Source organism: Malus domestica, chromosome 04 (genome assembly GCF_042453785.1).
Source record: "Malus domestica chromosome 04, GDT2T_hap1".
Lineage (NCBI taxonomy): Eukaryota > Viridiplantae > Streptophyta > Magnoliopsida > Rosales > Rosaceae > Malus > Malus domestica.
The window spans coordinates 7,367,572-7,374,244 of record NC_091664.1 but is presented as its reverse complement, the minus strand read 5'-3'; the positions used below and the strand labels follow the sequence as shown (position 1 = coordinate 7,374,244).

At 40.3% G+C, this 6,673-nt stretch overlaps 1 pseudogene; it reads left to right on the top strand.

The window, feature by feature from the left end:
- The first annotated feature begins 527 nt into the window (after positions 1 to 527).
- On the top strand, positions 528 to 5,547 carry LOC139194961 (uncharacterized; annotated as a pseudogene).
- The last annotated feature ends 1,126 nt before the right edge of the window (positions 5,548 to 6,673 follow it).

The window sequence follows — 6,673 nt, the reverse complement described above, 5'->3', positions numbered from 1 at the left end:
AATAGGATATTTGTGTGCTACTTTGTGGTGCGTTATAATTCCTACCAAATTTTGGCGCCGTGTCGCCGGGGATTGTTTTTCTAAATTACTTATTTTTCTATTGTTTTCTTTTCTTGTCCAATTAGTGTTTTTGTTTTTATTTCAGGTACTCTTTGTAGTACATGCATACTCGAAAGTCTAAGAGCATTGATCTAGCTTCCTACGATCCAGAGATTGAACGAACATTTCGAAAGCTTCAGAGAAAAATCAAGCAAAAGTGTGCATCGGTGTCTTTACCACCATCTTCCCCACCACATTTAAGTTCGGAAGAGGAGGAGGAACCACAAGAAGGCATGGCTGATAACCGTACATTGAGGGAGTTGGCAATGCCAAATACGGATCAACAATCATTGTGCATCACATATCCAAATGCAGGAGGAGGATTTGAGCTTAAGTCTGGCATGATTCACTACTTGCCTAAGTTCCATGGCTTCTCAACAGAGGATGCCAACAAGCATCTCATGGAGTTTCACGTGGTATGCTCAGGAATGAGACCAGCAAATGTGGATGAAGAGCAAGTCAAGTTGAGGGCATTCCCATTTACATTAGAAGCCAAGGCAAAGGAGTGGCTTTACAATTTACCTTCGGGATCAATGAACACATGGAACCAGGTGAAGCACGCATTTTTGGAGCAATATTTTCCGGCCACAAAAGCTGTAAGCATAAGGAAGGACATATGTGCAATCCGACAACAACATGGAGAGCCCTTTGGAGATTACTATGAGTGGTTCACACATTTGGTTGCATCTTGTCCTAATCATCAAATTTCAGAGCATTTACTAATACAATACTTTTATGAGGGATTGTATGGTACTGATCGTGTAATGCTTGATGCAGCAAGTGGCGGAGCATTCATGGACAAGACGCCTACTAATGCTAAGGCATTATTAAAGAACATTGCTGGCAATACACGACAATTTGGAGGGAGAGATGAGCTACCTTTTAAGAAAGTTAACGAGGTAAGTGCTAATTCTAGTATTGAATTACAATTAGCTAACTTGACTAATCTTGTGCAATAGGTTATTGTGGCTCCAAAACAGGTGTGTGGTGTATGTTCAATGATGGGACATGCCACAGACATGTGCCCTTCGTCGATGGATCAAGGTGGTCTTGAGCAAGCTAATGCATTAGGAGGATTTCAAGGGCAACAAAGGCAAAAGTATGATCCCTATTCCAACAACTATAATACAGGATGGCGCGATCATCCACACTTAAAGTGGAACAATCAAGACATGGACAACAATCTGTTCCCAACAACTATAATCGTCCGCCTGGCTTCTTTTAAGCAAGACCGCATGCACCATTTCAGCCTCAACAACAACAAGCTCCAAGTAAGTCTCTTGAGGATTTAATTGCTTCTTTAGCTAACTCTACTCAATCTCATCAACAGAAAACAAACAAAGCAATTGAAAACCTTGAGCGCCAAATGAGTCAGTTAGCAAATTTGATGGGGCAACAACACCAACCAGGAAGGTTGCCTAGCCAAACCGTGGTGAATCCAAATGCGGAGCAGATGAATGTTGTGACTTTAAGGAGTGGAAAAGAAGTTTTTGAGCAAGATGAGGCTTCAACAGAAACTGAAACGTCTCCTAAAGATACAAAATTGAACAAAAAAGATTCTGATAAGGTAAGTAAAGAAGTTCAAAATTCATTTAACTCATGTGTCCCTATTCCTTTTCCTCGTAGGTTTATGAAGTCTAAGAAAGAGCAAACTGATAAGGAAATCTTGGATACTTTCCGGAAAGTCCAAGTGAACTTACCTCTTTTAGATGCCATAAAACAAGTGCCCAAGTATGCAAAGTTCCTTAAAGAGCTTTGTACAAACAAGAGGAGATTCCATGATCAAGAAACTATGGCATTAAGCGAGGAAGTATCAGCTGTTTTGCAGAGAAAGCTGCCACCGAAGTTGAAAGATGCCGGTAGCTTTACCATTCCATGTGTAATTGGAGGCAAAGAGTTTGGGAGAGCATTGTGTGATTTGGGGGCATCCATCAATCTAATGCCATATTCAGTGTATGAGTCATTGAACCTTGGAGACTTGAAGGAAACAAAGGTAGTAATCCAGTTGGCAGATCGTTCAAATAGATATCCCAAAGGCCTATTGGAGGATGTACTTGTGCAAGTGAATGAGCTCATTTTTCCCGCTGACTTTTTTGTTCTTGAGATGGAACATGATCCTATGCCTACTGCACTTCCTCTTATATTGGGAAGATCATTCCTTAGAACAGCACAGACGAAGATTGATGTCTACGATGGTACCTTAACCATGGAAATTAAGGGGGAAAGCGTCAAGTTCAGAATCTTCGATGCTATGAGGTATCCTAGTGAATTAGAATCTTGTTTGTCTATTGATGTGTTTGACTATTTTGTGCAGGATTGTTTTAATGAAGGTGTGGGACAAGATAATTTAGAGAAGGCATTAGTGCATAGCATTACACATGGAAATTTTAATTATTCAGAGCACATTGAAGAAGAATTAATCCAAATAGTGGCCTCTCTTGAGTCTCTTTCACCAATTCGTGGTAAGTGTTCTTCCTATTTTATTTCTCTTCCTACTTCTAACGAAAAAACTCTTTCTTCTGTGATTCAGGCACCCAAATTGGAGCTTAAACCAATTCCTGAACATTTGAAGTATGCATTTTTGGGAGAGGATGAAACATTACCGGTCATCATATCGTCACAACTTTCAACAGAAGAGGGGGAAAAACTGATCCGGGTACTGAAGGATCACAAGACTGCCATAGCATGGAGCATTGCAGATATCAAAGGTATAAATCCAGCTACATGCATGCATAGGATTCTGTTGGAGGAAGGTGCAAAACCAACAAGGGAAGCTCAACGCCGTTTAAACCCACTCATGATGGAAGTCATTAAAAAAGAGGTTATCAAACTTCTTGATGTTGGCATCATATATCTTATTTCAGATAGCAAGTGGGTAAGCCCTATTCAAGTAGTCCCTAAATGATCTGGAGTCACAGTTGTTAAGAATGAAGCTAATGAGCTAATGCCTACACGTGTGCAAAATAGTTGGAGAGTCTGTACAGACTATCGAAAGATAAATAGTACCATACTCAAGGATCACTTTCCACTCCCATTCATTGATCAAATGTTAGAAAGGCTAACTGGTCATTCTCATTATTGTTTTCTTGATGGCTATTCTGGGTATAATCAAATTGCAGTTGCTCCGGAGGATCAAGAAAAGATGACTTTCACATGTCCATTTGGCACATTTGCATACCGGAGGATGCCGTTTGGACTGTGCAACGCCCCTGCCACATTTCAAAGGTGTATGGTAAGTATCTTTTCTGATATGATTAAGAAAATAATTGAAGTGTTCATGGATGATTTTTCAGTTTATGGTGATTCTTTTGATACATGTCTACATAATCTGTCCCTAGTTTTAAAACGTTGTCAAGAAACTAATCTAGTGTTAAATTGGGAAAAATGCCATTTCATGGTTTCACATGGATTAGTTCTAGGGCATATCATATCTGAAAAGGGAATTGAAGTTGATAAATCTAAAGTAGAACTTGTTAGTTCTTTACCCATCCCTACTACTGTCAGGGAGATTCGTTATTTTCTTGGACATGCAGGTTTTTACCGTAGGTTTATGAAGGACTTCTCAATGATTTCTAGACCCTTGTGTCGTTTACTTCAAAAGGATGTAACATTTAATATGAATGAAGAGTGTGTGGTAGCATTCAATAAGCTTAAGGAGTTGTTATCCACGGCTCCTGTAATCATGCCACCAGATTGGAGTTTACCTTTTAAGTTAATGTGTGATGCTTCAGACTATGCTGTTGGTGCAGTTCTAGGGCAGTGTGTCAACAAATTGCCACATGTCATCTATTATGCATCTCGAACACTCAATGATGCATAGTTGAATTATTCAACAACAGAGAAGGAGCTTCTAGCTGTTGTATTTGCTTTAGAAAAATTTAGATCTTATCTGATTGGGACTAAAGTTATTGTGTTTTCTGATCATGCAGCTTTGAAGTATCTACTCACAAAAAAAGATGCAAAACCACGACTCATTCGATGGATACTTCTTCTTTAAGAGTTTGACTTGGAGATCAAGGATAAGAAAGGGAGTGAGAATGTTGTAGCCGATCATCTTAGCCGACTTGTGCATTCAAACACAGAGGAAGATCTCATCATTTTACGTGAAAGTTTTCCAGATGAGCAACTATTTTCATTAAAGATTACTGACCCTTGGTATGCAGATATTATCAATTATAAGGTCATCAAAAAGATTCCGGATGATTTTACACGTGCTCAAAAAGATAAGCTTGTCAAAACCGCCAAATACTACGAGTGGGATGATCCTTATTTGTGGAAATATTGCACTGATCAATTGATTAGAAGGTGTGTCCCCGAATCTGAGTTTAAATCTATTCTAACTTTTTGTCATTCTTATGCATGTGGTGGCCATTTTGGAGCAAAGAGGACAGCCCTGAAGGTGTTAGAGAGTGGTTTTTATTGGCCTAGTTTGTTTAAAGATGCGTACGAGTTTTGTGCAACATGTGATCGTTGTCAACGAACAGGTAACTTGGGCCCAAGAAATCAAATGCCACAAACCCCTATTTTGGTTGTTGAGATCTTTGATGTGTGGGGCATTGATTTCATGGGACCTTTTCCATCTTCAAATGGTTTTCTTTACATTTTATTGGCTGTGGATTATGTTTCTAAATGGGTGGAAGCAAAAGCCACCAAAACTAATGATTCAAAAGTTGTTTCAGATTTTATTAAGAGTAACATCTTTGCAAGATTTGGAATACCTAGAGCGATCATTAGCGATGGAGGGAGTCATTTTGCAATCGAACATTTGAAGCGTTGCTTAGGAAGTACAATGTCACACATAAGGTGTCTACACCTTATCATCCGCAAACTAGCGGTCAAGCAGAAGTATCAAATCGTGAGGTGAAGCAAATTTTGGAGAAAACTGTGAGTCCTAGTAGGAAGGATTGGAGCATGCGCTTGAACGATGCATTGTGGGCTTATAGGACTGCCTATAAGACCCCTATTGGAATGTCCCCATTTCGGTTAATCTATGGGAAACCATGCTGTCTTCCAGTGGAGTTAGAGCACAAAGCTTATTGGGCGATCAAAGCCTACAACATGGACATGAGTGTTGCCGGAAAGCAAAGGAAGCTTCAATTAAATGAGTTAGACGAAATCCGGAATGATGCATATGAGTCTAGTCGAATATACAAGGAGAAATCAAAGGCATTTCATGACAAGATGATCTTAAGGAAGAGCTTTGTCATTGGACAGAAAGTTCTTCTATTTAATTCTCGCCTTCGGTTATTTCCAGGTAAGCTTCATTCTCGATGGGTTGGTCCATTTGTTATAACAAATATTTTTCCTCATGGTGCAATGGAAATCCAAAGTGCAAAGACCGGATACATGTTCAAAGTGAATAGGCATAGACTCAAGCCATATTACGAGTCTTTTGCGGAGCATGATGTGGAGGTTGTACCTCTCCAAGAACCAGTTCCCTTTGGATGATTACTCTTGGTACCGTCTGGCTGCGGACGTAAAAGCAAGCGCTTATTGGGAGGCAACCCAATATTTCTATTCATTGCCTTTTTCTGTCATTTTCAATTTTCTTGCGTGCTAAACTGAATTATTTCTTTTCTTTGTATTTGGGTTATGTCCACCCTTGAGTTGATTGCAGAATTATAGTTTGGGGGTCATCATTTGATTTTACTACAAATTGGGGAAGTTTTTAGTCCAAATGCCGGATCACTTCAAGTATCACCTTCCATTCGAAGTTCACTTCCATGCCATGGAACCTAGGGGAGTGTGACTGGAGGCATCGTCCGGCTGCAAGACGTTAAAGAAAGCGCTTCTTGGGAGGCAACCCAAGCTTTCTATCTTTATCTTTATTTTGAATAATTTTAAATTTTCTTGTTCTGTTTTTCTCTTGTTTTCTGGTTTTTGTGTTTAAGTCCTACTTGTGTTCCTTTATGCAGGTAATGATTTTGCAATCTCTGCCACAACTTCTTGCAAGGTAGTTTTACATTCATAAAAACGAAAGGAACATTAAGCATATAAATACAAGAGGGAGCCTTCACAAAGGCTGCTTAGGAGAAGTTTCAGCAGTCGGCGGAGCTTCAGCAGTCGGCGGAGTCCCAGAAGGAGGAGGCATCAGAGGTTGATCATTTGGAGCTTCACTACGCGGTACAACCCCAGAAGACGAAGGCAAATGCTGTTGGAACAAGCCCACAAATCGTTGATGATTAAGTAAAATCTGACCATTAGATTCCTGCATCTGATCAATCTTCCTCTTCATGTTTGTGGCATAGTTGTGTGCGAGCTTGTGCAACTGTTTATTCTCATGCTTGAGCCCTCTAATCTCCTGCTTGAGACTCATCACTTCCGCCGCCAACGATTCAACTTGACGGGTTCGGGCAAATAGGCGTTGGGCCATGTTGGACACGGAACCTGCATACTGCACACTAAGAGCCAAAGATTCCTTAACAGCCAACTCATCAGACCGTTTGGCGAGTAGTCTGTTATATTTGGAAGTGACAAGGTTCCTGGCCACCACCGCAGCTGTCATATCATTCTTCATCACCGAATCCCCAACGGTAAGGGGACCAGTAGGGAATATGAAGGATGGGCGCCATAT